The following is a 20,312-nucleotide window of genomic DNA, read 5'->3' as shown; positions in this document are numbered from 1 at the left end:
TCTCCTTTAATCAACAAATAAGGAAAGATTTCAAATTTTAAACTTTCTTTTAAGCATGTAGGTGATTTACAAATAAGGAAAGTTTTTACCAAAAATTAAAACCATCCTTTTAAACTACAAATAAGGAAAGAGATTAATCTCTTTTCTTAATCTTTTGTAGAAAGCTATAAAAGGAAATTTTTAATTTTTAAACTCTCTTTTAAAATCATGATATCCACATAAGAAATAATTTCAATAAAAATCCTTTTTAAATATTCTAGTGGCCGGCCACCTAAGCTTGGGACCCATGCTTTGGCCGGCCACCTACATGCCTCATCCACTTGGACTTGGCCGGCCCTAGCTTGGGTTCCAAGCTAGCTTGGCCGGCCCCATTGGATGGGTAAGAAGGTGGGTATGCGGTGGGTATAAATCTCTATATACTAGAGGCTACGATAGGGACCGAGAGGAGGAATTGGTTTTGGTCTCCGATGAAATTAAGCATCCCGTGCCCTGAACACACAACTTAATTTCATCAATAATAATTCATTCCACTAAAGAACTATTATTGAACTACGCACCAATCCCAAATTACATTTTGAGCTCCTTCTTATTATGAGTGTGTTAGTCTCCCTGTGTTTAAGATAACAAATGCCCACTAATTAAGTAAGTTCTTGACAACTCACTTAATTAATAGTAGTACCACTCAACTTCATCGTCATGTCGGACTAAGTCCACCTGCAGGGTTTAACATGACAATCCTTATGAGCTCCTCTTAGGGACATTCTCAACCTAGATCACTAGGACACAGTTTCCTTCTATAATCAACAACACACACTATAAGTGATATCATTTCCCAACTTATCGGGCTTATTGATTCATCGAACTAAATCTCACCCATTGATAAATTAAAGAAATAAATATCAAATATATATGCTTGTTATTATATTAGGATTAAGAGCACACACTTCCATAATAACTGAGGTCTTTGTTTCTTTATAAAGTCAGTATAAAAGAAATGACCTCTAATGGTCCTACTCAATACACTCTAAGTGTACTAGTGTAATTATATAGTTAAGATAAACTAATACCTAATTACACTACGACCTTCCAATGGTTTGTTCCTTTCCATTATGGTCGTGAGCTACTGTTTATAATTTATAAGGTACTGATAACATGATCTTCTGTGTGTGACACCACACACCATGTTATCTACAATATAAATTAATTGAACAACTACATTTATCATAAATGTAGGCATTTGACCAATGTGATTCTTATTTCTAGATAAATGTTTATACCAAAAGTTAGGCTTTTAGTATACACTCTAACACTACCACGCTGAGTCTCCTGACCAACGGAGCCAAACAGAGTCCACCATCTGCCGGCTACCACGCTGCTACACTAAATGCCAACAGAGCCAAACAGAGCGGAACTGACTGCCGGCTACCACGCTGAGTCCTTAGACCAATGGAGCCAAACAGCAGAACCGCCACACACCTGCCTGATATACCACTAATCCATGGATGGTGGTGGTGTGTGCAGTACATGTAACTGGCGATGGGCTCAACCATAGTGGAGCCGACAATCGCACAGCATGCAATCATGATGCATGACACTAAAAACATGACATAGTCCATATAACTAGATACAAGTATGTACCACTGGAAGAAGTATCAAATAGAAGGTACACCAATCAAATAGGGTATCAAATAAACCCTAGATCCAGAACATATCATAGCATGTGGTTGGTTCACTACCTAAAGCATTTGTGATCAGGTAGACATCATGCAGTGCAGCATAAATAAACAAACAAACATGTAACTAATCATGTAGCGACCAACCGAAACAAACAGATAACACAATTATTGTTATATGTTAAACATATTATCATGCATATCAAAAGACATAAGTCAAAGTACCCGCCTCCAATAAAGTGGTTCAATCCGGTAATCAAGATACTCGTCGAGATACCGTCTCGCGTCAAAGTCCTGTGTCACAATATTTAGTTTAGTTAATTCTATCATGCATTCATTAACTAAACTAAATCTTAATCCATTGATCAATTAGGGTTAATGAAATTAACCCTAATCGTTACATCTTCTCATTAGGACTTACTATAACATAATCCATCACAGATTCAACACAAAAACACATCTAAATCTGTACTTACCCACTGCTAGGGAAGGCTGCTGCCGGACCAAGAACACTCCACAGTAAAACAAACCCTATAACTCCTCGGTGGCAATACAACAGCGTGATCACCGCCCAAAAACCCTAGCAGCAGTGTTTCTTCCCTGCTCCAACAGTAAGACAACAAAATCAGTGACTTTTACCATAGTTATCAACCAACAAATTCAGCATAGGATCCAAATCAAAAATCCAAATACCCCTTTTTGCCTTACCTAACTCACTCCCCCCTGTTCTCCTCACCGTCGGCAATTGGTGGACGGAAAAAGTCACCCCAACACTGAGTCTAGGGCACGGGAGATGACACTAAGGCACGAGCACAGAGGAACTCGGCGATCTGCTGGCACTGTTGTGCTGGCTTCGTGCGGGAAGAAGACTCCTCTAGGGCACAGGCGACGGCTCGAGTAGAAGGAGGAGAGGCCGATGCTAGGGCTGAGGAACCTCGGCTTGATCGGCGCTGCTCGGATGGCTGGCAATCGGAGATAGGCGCGGCGGAGAATGAGTGGAGGAAAAGAGAGCACCGCAGGAGATTGGCACTAGGGCACAGGGTGGCCGACGATGACCGGCGCTGCTTCGGTCCAGAGAAGGCAGCGGCAAGGGATCGGCGATGTCGCACGGCACAAGCACAGAGAGAAGAAACACCGAGAGAAGAAGAAGGTCGGCTTCTCCCTTGGTCCGGGCTTATGCACGAGTGGGAGAAGAGAGGAGAGAACCGCCGAGTGGCCGGCGGTTAGGGCACGCCGGCGGTTAGGGCTTCGGCGCGAGAAGAATCGGCGTCGGGGCCGAATGAGGCTCGGGAGAGAAGGAAATTTAGGCACGGGGAAAAAGAAAATAAATGAAAAAGAAAAGGAATAAGGAATTTATAAAAAGAAATAATTCCTCGCTTTAATGGGTTGTCCAAACAGGCTTTTTTTTTTTTTTTCCCGACCCCATTCTTGTCCCCGTTAACTCGTCCATACGAGCTCCGAAAAATTCCCGAAAAATTTCCAAAAATTCCGGAAAATTCCCTTATTAATATTCGCCTATTTTCCGGTATTTTACATTCTCTCCCACTAATAAAAATTTGGTCCCCAAATTTCGTTATCTACCATCAGCAAACACCAACAACAGGTATAAAGTACAAATACCGAACGGTAAGTAAATCACATACCTCAAGTGAAAAGATGGGGGTATCGAGCTCGGATCGTATCCTCGAGCTCCCAAGTAGCCTCCTCATCCGAATGATGCTGCCATCCGACTTTAACCAGCCGGATAGTCTTGTTCCGCAACTGACGCTCCTTCCGGTCGAGAATCCGTACCGGAACCTCCTCATAAGTAATGTTAGGCTGAACTGGAATATGGGATATCTGTCGGATCAGGTACGTATCTCCTCGGCATAGATACGTGGAATACATCGTGGGCGCTGACAGGGACGGTGGTAGTGCCGGTCGGTAGCTCTGCTCCGATCCTCTCCAAAATCTCGAAAGGGCCAATGTACTGCGGACTAACCCCTGATGCGAAATCTCTTCACCCCTTTAGTGGGTGAAACTCGCAGAAATACATGGTCTGAGAGAACTCTAATGGTCGCGTCTCCGATCGGCGTAACTCTTACGGCGGTCCTGCGCCTCGACATCCTCCGTCGATAATGCGGACCAACTGCATCTGCTGAACTCTCGAGGTCCCAACAATTGAGCCTCTCCAACCTCATCCCGGAGGACGGGTGTCCGGCAAGGTCTACCATACAACGCCTCAAGCGGTGCCATCCGGATAGCCGAATGAAAATTTGTTGTAAGAAACTCTACTAACGGCGGATGGTCCTTCCAATCGCCTCGAAATCCATAACACATGATCTCGGCAAGTCCTCAAGAGTGCGAATAGTCCGCTCATTGTCCATCATGCGTGGATGAAAAGGCGTACTATGTCGGGCTGTGTGCCCAAGGCTGCTGCCGACTCGCGAAAGCGAGACGTAAACCGTGGATCTCTATCCGAAATGATACTCAACGGAACACCATGTAGTCTGATGATCTCCCGACAATACAGATCTGTCAATCGATCCAGAGAATCAGTCCTCTGGATCGCTAAGAAATGCGCAGATTTGGTTAATAGATCAACGATTACCCAAATCGCGTCATGGCCTCGTCGTGTCCTCGGCAATCCTACCACAAAGTCCATGGTAATGTGATCCCACTTCCACTCAGGAATAGGAATCCGCTGAAGTAATCCTGCAGGTCTCTGGTGTTCAGCCTTCACCTGCTGACAACCAAGACATCTAGCTACGAAATCCGCGATGTCTTTCTTCATACCGTTCCACCAGTAGGAACGTCTCAAATCTCGATACATACGGGTTCCGCCTGGATGGATCGCAAATCGAGAACAATGAGCCTCCTGAAGTAGCTCCTGTAAGACTGGATGAGACTGAGGTACGCATAATCTGCCTCGGAGGTATATAACACCCTCCTCATCTCGTGTAAACTCGGTCTGCTGCCCGGAAGCTATCTGACTGCCAATGAACTGACAATGCTGATCACCAGCCTGAGCCTCTCGGATCTTCGTCCTGATCGACGACTGAGCAACCATGGTAACTAGAATACCCTGCTCTGTAGATCCCTGCTCCTCAAGGTCTAACTCGGAAAAACTCTGAATCAAGTCTGTGACTGAAGTCCGGTGGCAAGCCAAAGTCCCTCTGGACTTCCTGCTGAGTGCATCGGCAACCACATTAGCTTTCCCCGGATGGTAGCTAATGGTACAATCGTAGTCCTTCAGGAACTCCATCCATCTATCTGTCGGAGATTAAGCTCCTTCTGAGTAAAAATGTATTTGAGACTCTTATGATCAGTAAGAATCTCAAATGTAATACCGTACAAATGATGTCGCCATAGCTTCAGAGCAAAAATGATGGCAGCTAACTCCAAGTCATGAACTGGGTAGTTCTTCTCATGCTCCTTCAACTGACGAGAAGCATAAGAGACTACTCTGCCATGCTACATCAGAACAGCACCCAAACCCTGAAGAGACGCGTCGGTGTAAAGTACAAACCCATCCTCTCCAGAAGATAAAACCAATACTGGAGCCGACACTAATCTCCGCTTCAGCTCCTGAAAGCTGGTCTCGCAATCCTCGGTCCACGTAAACTTCACGCCTTTCCTGGTAAGGCGTGTCAGCGGCATAGCAATGCGAAACCCTCGACAAAAGCGTCGGTAATATCCGCCAATCGAGCTGCGGATCTCTGAGCCGACTTGGTGCTCCCATGGTGACGACCTCGATCTTCGAGGATCAATGAAATACCTCTACTAGAAACCACGTGTCCCAGAAAACCGATCGAGGATAGCCAGCACACTTGCTGAACTTCGCGTCTGGTGATGCCGTCGAAGAATCTCCAAGACTATGCGAAGATGTGCATGCTCCTCCTCGAACGAGAATAGACCAATATGTCATCAATGAAAGCGATAACAAATGATCCGGATACTCGGAAGATGCGGTTCATCAGTCCATAAACACTGGAGCATTGGTAAGCCAAATGGCATTACCAAAACTCATAATGGTCGGAATGTGACCATCCTCGTATATCAATCTCGACTCTCGGCTGATGATATCCGGATCGCGGATCAATCTTAGAATACACCGATGTACCTCTGAGATCAAACAAATCCTCGATCCGTGGTAAGGGATATTTATTTCTAACGATTCACCGTTCGTAGTCAATACATAACCTCATAGTGCCATCCTTTTCTTGACAAAGCAGGCGGAGAACCCATGGGAAACACTAGGCGAATGAATCCCTATCTAAAAGCTCACGGGTTGAACCTTGACTCGTTCAACTCTTTTGGTGCCATGCGATAAGGAGCTTTAGATGTCGGTGCGGTTCGAGGAATTAACTCAATAGCGAACTCCACCGGCCTTACGGGAGGCAAACAGCAGCTCCTGGAAATACATCGGGTACTCCGGGACTACAGGAACGTCGAGGCTGACTGCTGCTGTCCTCGATCGATCAAAGATAAGAAAACCACAGCGGCCGTGTGACCTCACGAGCTATGGCAGAAATGATCGATAAGCCGTCGTCTCGATGCGGTGAAATCCACGAGGTTGGTTCGAGGCGAAGTGACCACCTCGTCAGCAATCAAGCTGTGGCATGATATCGACAAGCAGTCCATGCCAAGAATAATATCAAAATCGACCATTTCCAATACTAAAAGATCCATCTGTAAGTATTAGGTTGCCAAAATCTAACGGGCAACCTCGGACCTCTGGTGACATCCATGAATCACCGGACGGTAAGACGGTCGATCTGCAAGTGGGTAATCTACCAACCTCCCGCATAAAAGTGCGAGATATAAATGAATGCGAGCTACCAGTATCTATCGGTATATCTGCAGATAAGGCATAAATAGAAATCATACTGCGGAAAACGGATCCGTCGGCTCGCTGCGCATCCTCTCTGGTCATCGCATGAACACGTCCAGTCTCTGGCGGATGAGGAGGAGGTAACACTGCCAGCGGCTGCTGCGGCTGGGCAGAAGCCTGACTGAGAGGATGGTGACTGATACTGGGCAGCTGGCTGGGACTGAGGCTGGTACTGGCCTATAGGCTGAGGATGCATCTGATACTGCCCCTGCGTCGGATAATAAAGCCCCGGAACAGAACTCTGAGGTGCTATGGAAGCACTGGAATACTCCTGTCCAAGCATACCAAATGCCGCTGCTGCAGGTGAAGCACTCTGCTGCTGACCATGTAAAGGTTGGGCTCGTCGCCATCCTCGATAAGTTCCGGATTGACCGGCTGTCCTCCATGATCAGACCCTCCGAAGTCATATGCTGAGTCCTCTGCGGACAATCTCGGCTCTGGTGCCCAGGCATTTTACAATGAAAGTCCCAGAGCAGTGAAGTGGCATGATCTGGATCCACATCTAAAGCAATGAATGTCATTTGGCGGGTTGTTCCGGTTACTGAGAGAAGGAAGCGTCTGAAGCGCCACGATTTACGAGGTTTACGTGATACCCCGGATGTACCGATCGATCGACTACGCTTTGCTCTGTGGTGTAGTCCGAAATTCTTGGCTCTGTCCGGATGTCGACTCGGTGCTTTCTTTTCCTATCCGGAAAAACTCTCTGCTGAGTGACTCGATAATGAGGGCTCATCCAACATCTCCGCATAAGATGTGATACCAAGACCGACAAGTCTTAGTTGCAAATGTCCATCCACGAATGAGCTGCTGCGTCGTGAGCTGCCCTCAACAACTAGCTCGGACAAACACTCGAACTACGCATTATACTCGGTCATTGTCGATTATTGCAGCCATGAACTCGGAAATCCTGCGTGAGCCATCGATAAGCTCGTGGAAAAGCGGCTCTCAAAAGCCTCTCTGAATCGCCCAGTGATGTTCCGCTCACCGATGATAGAACGCTGGGTAAGCCACCAAGTATCGGCCGCGTCCCGTAAGTGAAAGCAGTTAGCTCGCTTTCTCCCACTCGGAGCAAGCAATATAAAAGAAAGTCCGCTCCATAGTCTCAATCCAAGACAAGGCCACACTCGGATCTCTGTCTCCTCGGAAAAGTGTGAATCGACTCTTCATCGATTACGCCAACTGGAATCTGGCTCGTCTTGTGATGCCGGTGAGGTGTGTCGGGCAGTGTCGGGCTGGCGGCTCTGGGCTGGTGCTACGGGTGGTATTGGTGCATAAACCGAGGAGGTACTCCGGCTTGGAGTAAGCAGGCGTATCTTGTCGGTGGCATGGGGTGAACATGGGTGGTGTGGTGGAGTGCAGTGAGCCTGGGATGTGAATCAGGTATCCCTAATCGGAGGCTTTGGGTACATGATAGGTCTTGGGGGCACGGTGGCCGATGGGTGCTGTAGGCCGGTGGCGGTGGTCGCGAGTCTGTGATAGGCGGTGGGCGGTGTCGGATATGCTAATGGTATCCACGGTGGTAGGAATCTGAGGCGGTGGATCTTGTCGGTGCGGTGAGGTAGGCACCTCTAAGGAGCCATCGGTCTGAAGGCCCACTCGCGGTATCTTGAGTCATCACGGCCAAGCAGGCTCGGCCTCGGTGGCATCTACGGTATATCCGAGATCCTGCGATCCTCGCGTGCTCGTCCCAAAGACCACGTCTCGCGGCAATCTGCGTAGATCGCCTCATATCTGTTAAATTATATTACGGATATTACTATCGGTATAAACAATTACAAATGACATCATACCTAATTCTTGTGCGGAGATGTTAAAATCATTGTCCACCCCAATTGACCTCGAATTAAATGCGAGAAAAAACAAACAGAAAATCCATATAAACCCAAAACGGAAGTCCATAACATAATCGAAGCAGACAAATCCGTGCAACCGAAAATAATGCCCACACCAATATGTCTCGTAACTAGGGCTAGTATAAAAATATCCAAATACCAAACGCAGTATCACACTGCTCGATACGATGAATTGGTATCGGATAAATCCAAAATCGATACGGAATCGAATAAATATCGCGAACTTTGGACTAATACCCAATAAAGCGATATCGGTTATTGAAGTATCCATATCTGAAAACAAATATCGTATAAATCTAGAACACACAACAAGTATCGTAAACCGGCTCGATACCACTAAATTGTCACGCCCGGAGGAGTCTCTGTCCGAAGAAATTTCGACATCTCCCCTGTACTGCGGACAATATGAAACTTTCTACATATCACATATACATCGGCTGGAATGATAACAATAAATAAAAACAAACACCACGCGGTTTATAAAGATATTCACCTCTGGCTGTCACAACCAGTAATTAATAACAATAGGACTCGACTCGAAATCCACCTACTCCACTACACTCGTAAAGCTCAAATCCAACGCTCTTCTGCCGTCCAGGCAGGCACGTAGTAAAAATAAAATCGATATCATATCAAAATCCATCAAAGGTGTCACTCCATACAATATTCATAGGAAAAATCCAAAGACAATACTAAACAAAGTCCGATATAGAAAAAGGCAAAATAAAACAAATAACGAACTAGTAGAGAACTAGCTCTGCGTGCGTATGGGGGCAGTATGGGCTGCTCGATGACCTCGACACGAAAATATCAACAATGGGCGGGGTGAGTCCAACACTCAGTCTGGTGATATGCGTAATAAAACAAATAATGACAACACTAATCGTGCGTGGGTCTCACGAATCGAGAAGGAATAAATCTGTTGAAGCGAAATCGGTGATAAGCGTACTAGCGGAATCAGTCTGAAGGTAGCAGTCGTCGATCAAGAAAATCGTAATCCTGTATGCGTATCGATCAAATGCGTCCATATAAATCGGCGTATAAGTTGCAATCACAAACAATAAAATGATAAATCGTATGGTGGCCAGTGCACTCGGACATCACAGCGGTGGTGAGTGGGCGATATCTTTGTCGAGTACTCATCCTCGGCCCCAAATCATAAATGGGGAGCTCGATGCTCTCGTCTCCGATTCTGTGATAGCGGGGAGGATATCTCTGCTACCATGAGTCTCGACCAGCGGAGCTAAACGAGTCCACCGTCTGCGGCTACCTGCTACACTAAATGCCAGCGGAGCAAAACAGAGCGGAACGGAGCCAGACAGCAGAACCGCCACACACCTGCCCGATATACCACTAATCCATGGATGGTGGTGGTGTGTGCGATGCGTATATGGCGATGGGCTCGACCGTAGTGGGTAAACGATCGCTGACATCTGATCATGATGCATGACACTAAAAACATGGCATAGTCCATATAACTAGATACAAGTGTGTACCACTGGAAGAAGTATCAAATAGAAGGTACACCAATCAAATAGGGTATCAAATAAACCCTAGATCCAGAACATATCATAGCATGTGGTTGGTTCACTACCTAAAGCATATGTGATCAGGTAGACATCATGCAGTGCAGCATAAATAAACAAACAAACATGTAACTAATCATGTAGCGACCAACCGAAACAAACAGATAACACAATTATTGTTATATGTTAAACATATTATCATGCATATCAAAAGACATAAGTCAAAGTACCCGCCTCCAATAAAGTGGTCCAATCCGGTAATCAAGATACTCGTCGAGATACCGTCTCGCGTCAAAGTCCTGTGTCACAATATTTAGTTTAGTTAATTCTATCATGCATTCATTAACTAAACTAAATCTTAATCCATTGATCAATTAGGGTTAATGAAATTAACCCTAATCGTTACATCTTCTCATTAGGACTTACTATAACATAATCCATCACAGATTCAACACAAAAACACAACTAAATCTGTACTTACCCACTGCTAGGGAAGGCTGCTGCCGGACCAAGAACACTCCACAGTAAAACAAACCCTATAACTCCTCGGTGGCAATACAACAGCGTGATCACCGCCCAAAAACCCTAGCAGCAGTGTTTCTTCCCTGCTCCAACAGTAAGATAACAAAATCAGTGACTTTTACCATAGTTATCAACCAACAAATTCAGCATAGGATCCAAATCAAAAATCCAAATACCCCTTTTTGCCTTACCTAACTCACTCCCCCCTGTTCTCCTCACTGTCGGCAATTGGTGGACGGAAAAAGTCACCCCAACACTGAGTCTAGGGCACGGGAGATGACACTAAGGCACGAGCACAGAGGAACTCGGCGATCTGCTGGCACTGTTGTGCTGGCTTCGTGCGGGAAGAAGACTCCTCTAGGGCACAGGCGACGGCTCGAGTAGAAGGAGGAGAGGCCGATGCTAGGGCTGAGGAACCTCGGCTTGATCGGCGCTGCTCGGATGGCTGGCAATCGGAGATAGGCGCGGCGGAGAATGAGTGGAGGAAAAGAGAGCACCGCAGGAGATTGGCACTAGGGCACAGGGTGGCCGACGATGACCGGCGCTGCTTCGGTCCAGAGAAGGCAGCGGCAAGGGATCGGCGATGTCGCACGGCACAAGCACAGAGAGAAGAAACACCGAGAGATGAAGAAGGTCGGCTTCTCCCTTGGTCCGGGCTTATGCACGAGTGGGAGAAGAGAGGAGAGAACCGCCGAGTGGCCGGCGGTTAGGGCACGCCGGCGGTTAGGGCTTCGGCGCGAGAAGAATCGGCGTCGGGGCCGAATGAGGCTCGGGAGAGAAGGAAATTTAGGCACGGGGAAAAAGAAAATAAATGAAAAAGAAAAGGAATAAGGAATTTATAGAAAGAAACAATTCCTCGCTTTAATGGGTTGTCCAAACAGGTTTTTTTTTTTCCCGACCCCATTCTTGTCCCCGTTAACTCGTCCATACGAGCTCCGAAAAATTCCCGAAAAATTTCCAAAAATTCCGGAAAATTCCCTTATTAATATTCGCCTATTTTCCGGTATTTTATAGAAACAGACACAACGGAAGACAGAACGATAAATACTCAGCCTGCACGACTGGATGTAAACACAGCGGAAATCACAAAAGGAAAACGAATGTGTGACCGACAAAGACACTAACTAAATTACCTGCAACCACCAGACTAGACTCCAAAAATTCACATCGACTTATTGAAAAGCAAAATACACAAAATCGACATACCATCCAAACAATACTAAAACAAAACAAGAAAACTATCCTCGAGTATGACGTGGGACTGGCAGCCGACATCTCTCCAAGCATCCATGACTCATCTACCTGTTACCTGGCGAAAGAAAATCATTTTGCGAGGTGGTGAGTATTGGAACTCAGCGGGTAAGGAAAGAGATAGTGCATGAACATAATAAACCAATAGAGAATGTCAAAAGGAATACAGTCTCATAAGAGGAATAGCAGATACTACAATAGAACCAAAATAAGCACTGATACCTGAAACCATTTCCTAGTCTAGGTATAGTAGGTCAGAATTGGTACTAATCTGCTACAGTACTGCTCAAAACCACATAGGTAATAAGCAAGGTATATACCAATTTTCAATGACTAGACATCTACAACGAACACATATCTCAACACCAGTAAGCATATCAGCACAAGTGAACAACAGAAGCAAGTAAGCAATATCTGCATATATAAACAGCAATAGCCAAAACAAATATAAAAATAAACAGCGTATGCACGGATGGCCACTCCCGCCCACCTCTCCGCACCATGACCCCTGTATGATCGAGAGGCCGAGTCAGTGACAGACTGTACACCACTCCAGTTACCACTCACACGAATGGCCGAGGGGACAGTTGCATAGTAGCTAACTAGCTACATCTGCGATGGGGTCCCTGTTGCTCGTACTCCAGCTACCACTCACACGAGTGGCCGAGTGCGGCACGACAGGACAAGCGGCATCAACTCCAGCTACCACTCTCTCGAGTGGCCGAGGATGCGGCATGCATGCAATGATATGATGCAAACAATGCAACAGTCATCATATATATATAAGCAGAAACAGGTATGCTACATGAAGGCTGCATGCTCAACATAATATATAAATAAATAACAGTCAAAGCATACAAATATAGTATCTAGTATCTGCTACTGATCACGGACAACAACAAGAAACTGTATAGATATGGAACGAATTTCTCAAAGATTGCGTGGAAGTATCAAGTGCAGGAAAGTAAGAGTGGAGTCAAGGTAAACAGTCCTTATCCAAAATAATTCATGCACTAAGGTCAAAGTACTAAAAGAAAACAAAGCAAGAAATACCCGCCTTTATACGTAGATCGTGCCGGAATATCTTCACACCTTAGAGTTCGCTTCAAATCAGAATCAAACCCTACAATATAGGATATATATCATAACTAGGTTCTACCATACATCAAATAGAAAAAAAAAACCTAATCTCAATCTAATTATGTAACACCAACTAATCCCACACATAAAATAGATCAAATACTACATTTATCTCTAACCAACTGAACAACTGGCTAGACTACCACAACCTAACCATGAAATTGATTACAACTAATTAACTTGAAATCGATCTTATCCCTTGATTAATCCACCTAATTCAATATTACAATTTGATCCCTCTCAATGTAGCAAATAATCGATTGCCAATTCCCTAACCAAATTGATTCAACATCACCGATACAACATGAAACAATCTAATTGGAAACCCCACTTCCCTTTTGACAAACACGAATCCAGAAAACCTTAGAGAACCGGATCAAGAACAGAACCCAGCATTAAAAACCAAATCCATCACCCACCCCTTGCATCCAACTCATAACCCTCTCTCACAGAACTTAGCACAATGAATAGGAACCGAATATAAGATCACTTGTAACCCTCCTCATCAGCAATCCAACAAGAAACCAAAAGCTCAACAGATCAAGACTCCTCCAGCAACACTCGGATCCTTATGCTAGCTTACCAAAATAAACACTCATCCATACCTATGAGGGAGAGATCATCGGCGTGGGGGCTCAAGGGAGAAGAGATCGCCGGCTGTGCGCTGCACGTGCCAGGAGGAGAGGGAAGGTCTGCTACCCGTAGCTCGTGGTCGAAGGATGCTGGTGGAGCTAGGGCTCGCTGGGGTCGGCGTCGAGTAGAGGTGGTCGGCAGCATCTGTGGTGCTCGCGTGAGAAGGAGGGGCCGCGAGAGGTTGAGGGTTCTGGAAGAGAGATCGCCGGCGGTTGTGGCTTGTTCGCGTGAGGAGGAGATCGGCAGCGTCCGGAAACTTGAGAATGGGAAGGGAATCGCCGGCTAGGGTGCGGTGGCTCGCGAGAAGAGAGGAAGGAGGCGCGTCGCGAGGCAGGGGCTTAAGGGAGTTCGGCGAGGGAAATTAGGGAGGAGAAAGGAGAAGTTAGATTTATATAATTAAACCTAGGGTTTAATAAACTAACGTTAGGTTAATTTAATTAATCAACTCCCAATTTAATTGGGATTTCAAACAGACCTTTTCCAAAGCCTATAATTTTATCCCCTCAAAATACATCATACGAGCTCCAATTAAATCCCAGAAAATTTCTACAAATTTCTAAAAATTCCGTTAAGGTTTTTCGTCCATTAAACTTTATTTATTTATTTATTATTTGTTTCCGTATTTTACATGAGGCTTTTTCAAAATCTCTATGAATCATTATTGAAAAGTCTATTATACATCAAATGGGTGAGGGAATACCTTAGGCATATCTTGAAAATATTTACAAGTATTTCATCATTGTTGGTGCAAAACTTAGGGATCCTTAGCAATTAACGCTATTTATGGAGGATCTTTTTGTTGTATGACAAAAGGGGGAGAAGAAGGGTTTAAATTAAATATTTTTGAATTGACCTAACTTAAACATATTGGTCAAACATCAAAAAGGGGGAGATTGTTGGTGCAATCGACCTCCAAGGTTTTAATGTAGACAAATATGTTTAAGTATGTTTAAGTATGGAGCTTGATCAAGGGAAGTCCTAGTTGGAGGCTAGGCAAGGAGAGAAATCTCGGTATATCGTGGAAGCCAGTGTAACAACCCAAATTTTCTCATTTCGAGTCCCAAAAATAATTTAAAAATATTTAAAAATACTATAGAAAAATTATAGAGATTTTTAGAGTATTTTTATGCAATTTTTGGAGGTCGTTTGGTATTTTTACTAAACGAAAGAAGTTTCGACAAAATATTGTCCAAGCCGAGATTCGAACCTGAGACCTCCGGTCGAACCAAGCTTTAAGCGAATCCGGTTGACCAAGTGTGCAAGCGGTTGTTACTAATCAAATAGGGAAGGAAATATAAATAAGCAGTAGTTAGGAACATTTAAATAAAAGGGGAATAAAAAGGCTCGGCTGAGGATTTGAACCCGTGACCAGGGGTTTCAGCAAAAACACAGCTAGGCAACTGTTCCGCAGATATTTCGTGAAAGAGTAGGGCGCGAAATATTCTTAATCATTAGTTAGATGATAAAAACCCTAGTATAAGAAAAGAAACTTAGGTTTTATCCCGAAACCTTTCTCCTCACCTTTCCCTCTCGCGTCGGCGCTTCTCGTCTTGGGCGAAACCGCAGTAGCTGGAAGCTAGGGCTTCTTCCGACGGCCGGCCAAGGTTCTTCGAGGGGTCTTCTCCACCTCCTTAAGATCTTCTCGTCAAGGAGAAGTTGTGAGCATGAAGAGGAGCCGGAAAACTCGAGTTATCCGAACCCTAGAAGCTTCCTTTCCAGCTGTGAGTTCAAGAACACATAGTAAGTAGCTTCCTCACCTGCAGTAAGAGTTGTTCCGTGATTTTCCCCCCTTATTGCTGTAAAGATTGAGTTAGCCATAGAACCCTAGTTTTCAGATTTAAAGCTTTGTATTCGGCTTAAGTCTTGTTGAGTAATTCGGGTTCGTGACCTTGCTGTGCAAATCAGATTGGTGTTAGGAAGAAAAGAAAAAAAAAGGGGCATGAACAATTCCTTAAGCTTGCTGTTCGGATTTGGGTTTGTGTCATGCATTGGGTGTGGATTTCCTTGCTAATTTTTCGAGCATGAACAGATCTTAAGCTTAGGTTTTGATTTCCTTGATGATTTTACCTTAAGCTTGTTGGTTGTATCTTTCATGCCATTTATGAAGTCAGGACAGTTTAGGATTTCAGTTTCAGTTTTACCTTGCTAATTAATGTGCACAAACAGTTAATTTAAAGTATGCAGATTGTTTAGGAGTTTTCTGGGCATAGATTAGAGTATGCGGTTTTGCTTTGATTTCATTTTCTATTTCGTTGCTATAGGTTTGAGCATGAGCAGTATTGAATCTTATTTCCATTTCTTTGCTATGGATTTGAGCATGAGCAATATTGAATTATAATGTTTTCTTTGCTATTAGAATAACATGAACAGCCTTAGGTTCGGTTTATCTTGAAGCTTGCTGCCATAAAACCAAATTTAGTTTGTTTAGATTTGGAAATGAGAGCATGTAACATCTTAGTATTTGATTTTCTCCTTGCTGCCATGTGTAGGAAAAGCCCTCTAAAATGAAGATGTGGTAAAATGGTTTTATGCCTAGTAGACCTTTAGAGACTTATGGGTTGTTAAACATACTGTACAGAACTCTCACCTTAGTTGGTTCTAGGATGAGGTTTAATTAGTTTGATATGAGCAACGTATGTATGTTCAGTTAATGGATTATTGTTTTTAGTTCTTTTTAGTATGAGATAGTTCTATGCTTTTAGGTTGCTTGTGACCTTAAACAGATTCAGTTTTTGTTGTTTTAGCATTGGAATAGCTAGAGATTATTGAGTAGCATGCATTCTTTGCTCTCCTTCTTTATCTCTGTTGTAGCAAGATTTAAGGTTTTAATTCCAACAAGTTTTAGATTTAGTTTAAGCTTGTATGATATGCAGATCTTTACAAGTATAGTATGCAGAATAGTATGCAGATTTTATAAGTATAGTAAGCAGATTTTTAGTTTAAGCATTTCAAGTTAGAATTTGCTTAAACATTTCAGTTTCTTTTTAAAGAAGTATTCTTTTAGAAGTATAAACAAGTATAAGAAAGATAAAGAAATGAAAGAAAAAGGCCAAGGCCTTAAGTAGATCTCAAAGTCAAGACTTTAGGGATTTTGACACACAAGGTGCTTATTAAAATGCCAAGGCATTTAAAGAAGAAGTAATTAAGATAATAAGATATTTTACTTTGAAGAGACTAGTACCTGACTTCCAAGGTTGTCGTTAAACAAATCCAGGTGTCCAATTCCAAGGTCTTAGCCCTGGTAGACCAAGGTCTGCTCTTTTAGGATTTGTGGCTTGCTACCCCAACCTATTAGGGAACGCGTATAAGATGGTACTACGCCTGGGCCCAAGAGAAGTTGATTACTATTTTGAAGTATTATAAGTATAAGCTTTTGAACAAGTAAAATAAGTTTCACATAAGTATAAAAGTATTAAAGTATAAGTTTTCAAACAAAAGAAATAAGCTTCACTTATGTTTAGAGTCAGCAAGTTTAGATCTTTTAATTTAAAGCATGCAGTATTAGTTTTGTTTGTTCCTGATTAGTTCATTGAGCATGATTAGCTTTATCTACCAGCATGCAGTTTTATCCTTGTATATCATGAGTATGCAATTTATAGTGCTTTGCTATTGATTATGCATGAGCAGATTTATTTCTAGTTTCAGTACTTTTGACATTAGCAGCTTTATATGTCTTCTTTTAAAGCATTCAGTTTCTAGTTTCTTCTCGTATACATGGACATTCATGTTTTTGTGAGTTAGATAGCGCTTACTAAGTAAATTTTGCTTATAGATTGCATTTCCTCTTACTGCAGATAAAGGAAAGGAAAAGATATAGCAAGGAAGACGACAAGGTGGTGCGGATGGTGTGTGATGCCAGGACTGTGGGAGAGACTTGGGAAGTTATTGAGTTTCCGTGTTAGTGGATAAGAAATAATTGAGTTGTACTTTATGATTTATGTCATTTGAGATTGTATTTTATATTCCATGTTTTTATTGAGTTCGTTCGTGTTTTAGATTGCATGCTGTGATGAGTTTCTGTTTAATAAGTAGATATTTTGGTGTTTGACACTTATTAAACTGCATGGGTGTTTGATACATATTCCAGCCGCCTGTGGCTGATGTATATATTTATGTATCTCAGTTTATGGTCACCGGTACAGGGGAGACTTTGCCGAAATTTTTCGGTAAGGACTTCTCGTGGTTTCGATCATACCGGTTAAGTAGAGTCAGTAGTTAAGTAACGGTCACACTTAGAGAGTAGTACTAGTAGTAAGAAGGGTGGTCGTTACAGCCAGGTGGATAGGTCTGGAGGACTTGATCCCTGGGTAGCCGAATACTGAGTCCTAGTTGTAGGCTAGGTAAGGGAAATCTCAATATATCGTGGAAGTCAGGTGGATAGGTCTGGAGGACTTGATCCTTGGGTAGCCGAATACTGAGTCTTGGTGAGTGAAGCCAATTGGAGAAAATCCTAGGAGGTGGTAACCTTAGGTAACGAGAAGTCTTGGAGGAGTGAACTCCAAGCAAGGTTGATCGGATGGTTTCTGGTCGACCGTGCGCGGTCAACCGGACCAGCGGATCTCGGTAAATCTAGGTTTAGGTTTACCATTGTATTCTGTATTACTATTATTGCTGTTGGCTAATGTAGTATTGTAGGAAAAGTCTTAGTGGATCGGGCGATCAGACACTGAGCAGGCAAAAGTCCAAACAGGTCTGGAGGACCAATGTTTGGCAGGTAAGTTGAGGTAAACAATTGGAGGAGCGACAGTGAGGTCGGGTTCCCGAAGGGAACAACTTTAGGTCGCTGATCCAACTGAAGAAATCAGGAAGGTTTCAAAAGTTGAGATCAAGACAGTCCTACTGTCTTACATATTATTCCTCTAACATCTGTTTTGCAGGAGACTTTTTGTCTAATACTGTTTTATAGATTTGAACTGATTGATTGACTGAATAGTAGGATTGGTCGACCGAACCAAGTAGAATCAGCACAGAAATCAGATCAGATCAGAACTAAGTCCAAGTCGGATCAAAGCCTGATCGGTCGACCGAACCATAGTGACTCAGCACAGGACAGATCATCAGCACCGATCAGCAGCAAAGGAAATAAGCTGATCGGTCGACCGAACCTGGGGATTGGTCGACCGATCCAATCAGCATTTATTCAACATTAAAGGATGATCTCGGTAAAATCACGACGAACAGGGAAGGAAGCTGTTCGGTCGACCGAAAGGCATGATCGGTCGACCGAACCATTAAAGACCAGTAAATGCAAAAGATCGAGCCAGCTTCGAATTTCAGCCAGGAAGGAAGGGAGCGGGTTTGGTCGACCGAACAGTGGGATTGGTCGACCGAACCTCCAGTACACCTATAAAAATAGGCTCGAAGACCGAGGCTATATAGAACTTTCTGATCAAATCTTGTGCTTCTCTGCAAGCTACTCACGCTACTCATCTTCGTCAGCTCAGCAAGCAACATCATCTGGAGTACCGACCTAAGCCTCATCTATAATTCACTTGTCGGTATAATTTAATTTAAGCTTGAATTGTAATTTTATTTAAGCAAGATAGTAGGGTGTTACTATCTTGCTCCATTGTACGATTCACTTCTTTCCGAGGATTTCGGAAAGAAGGATTATAGTATTTTGCCCATCGGTGCGGTCAAGGACCACGGGCCTTCAAGTAGGAGTCGAGCTAGGCTCCGAACGAAGTAAACGAATTGTGTCTCTTTCTACTTTCCGCTGCTTAACTTTGTGTTTTAAAATACGAAAAGAAGAGTTTTGATGTAACACCTACGAAATAATAAGCTATACCTATGGGTATTTTTCTTTTAGAATAAAAGGGGAATGGAAATAGAACCAAAAAGAAATAAAAGGAAAGAGAGGTTAAGGTTTGAACCTTGAACCTCCCACAAATGATAAAGTTAAATTGGTGTATAATAACCACTAGAATCATGAATGACATATGAATAGCAAAGAATGGAAATTATAGATAAAGGTAAAGAGGATGATTAAATAAGGGAACAAGAGAAAGACAAGTGGCTTTTCTCCTCTTTCTCTTGGTTAAGAAAAGAAGCAAGCAAAGGACAAGTTGCCTTTTTCTTCCTTCTCTTGCTATTTTCGTGGGAATGAAGAGAGTGAGAAGATAGAGAAGGCAAGGGGATGAATTGGGACACTTTTCATCCTCATGGGGAATAAATAGGAATGAGAGAAGAAAAAGGAAAGAAAGTTTGGTTAATCCTTCCTCCTTCTTCTTCCTCCTCCTTCTTTCTCCTTCTTTCCTCCTCTACCGAGACCTAAAGTCCCCTCTCTCTCATTTTCGAAATCCAAGCTAAGGTTTTCTTTCTATGAAAACTAGTTCACAAGAAGGAGTCCTCAAGGTGTATTCCTTACAAACAAGAGAAAACAAAAGGAAGAACAAGAAGGGGGAAGCTTTCTTCTTCCTCTTCACAAGGGTACCATCTTCCTTAGGAAAAACAAGCAAGAGGATGTAAGTATCCCCTCACCTGTGGTATAAGTTGTTTATGTGTTTTCCATGAGGTTAGAATGCTTAAAAACCTAGGATCACTTCTTGAAACTTTCGGCCAAAGTGTGAATAAAAGATTTAGAGAGGTTTAAGACCTAACTAAGCATGTTCACTAAGTTCTTATGATATGTACCCTAGTATAGGAGTTAGTTAATGTTTCTTATGCTTGTATGCTTCCTTAAAACTTAGATCCATGCTCTTGAAACTTTCGGCCAAAGTGTGAATAAAATATTAGGAAGGCTTAAGACCTAAACTAAACATGCTCACTATGTCCTTATAATATGTACCCTATGATAAGAGACTAGTTTGGTGTTCTTATGCTTGTATGTTGCTTAAAACTT

General features: G+C 43.3%; 2 long non-coding RNA genes across 2 annotated transcripts; both read right to left on the bottom strand.

The window, feature by feature from the left end:
* Positions 1 to 1,915: 1,915 nt before the first annotated feature.
* On the bottom strand, positions 1,916 to 3,082 carry LOC122054007. The gene is made up of 3 exons (XR_006132505.1): positions 2,382 to 3,082; positions 2,150 to 2,273; positions 1,916 to 1,967 (listed from the first exon to the last, which is right to left on the bottom strand). It is a non-coding gene; the product is annotated as an uncharacterized LOC122054007 (long non-coding RNA).
* A 7,082-nt stretch (positions 3,083 to 10,164) lies between these two features.
* LOC122054006 lies at positions 10,165 to 11,254 on the bottom strand. Its single transcript, XR_006132504.1, has 3 exons — positions 10,639 to 11,254; positions 10,407 to 10,530; positions 10,165 to 10,224 (listed from the first exon to the last, which is right to left on the bottom strand). It is a non-coding gene; the product is annotated as an uncharacterized LOC122054006 (long non-coding RNA).
* Positions 11,255 to 20,312: the final 9,058 nt, after the last annotated feature.

The sequence above is a fragment of the Zingiber officinale genome, chromosome 3A (assembly GCF_018446385.1).
Source record: "Zingiber officinale cultivar Zhangliang chromosome 3A, Zo_v1.1, whole genome shotgun sequence".
NCBI lineage: Eukaryota > Viridiplantae > Streptophyta > Magnoliopsida > Zingiberales > Zingiberaceae > Zingiber > Zingiber officinale.
The sequence above is the reverse complement of the archived record's forward strand: the minus strand, read 5'-3'. Positions and strand labels throughout refer to the sequence as shown.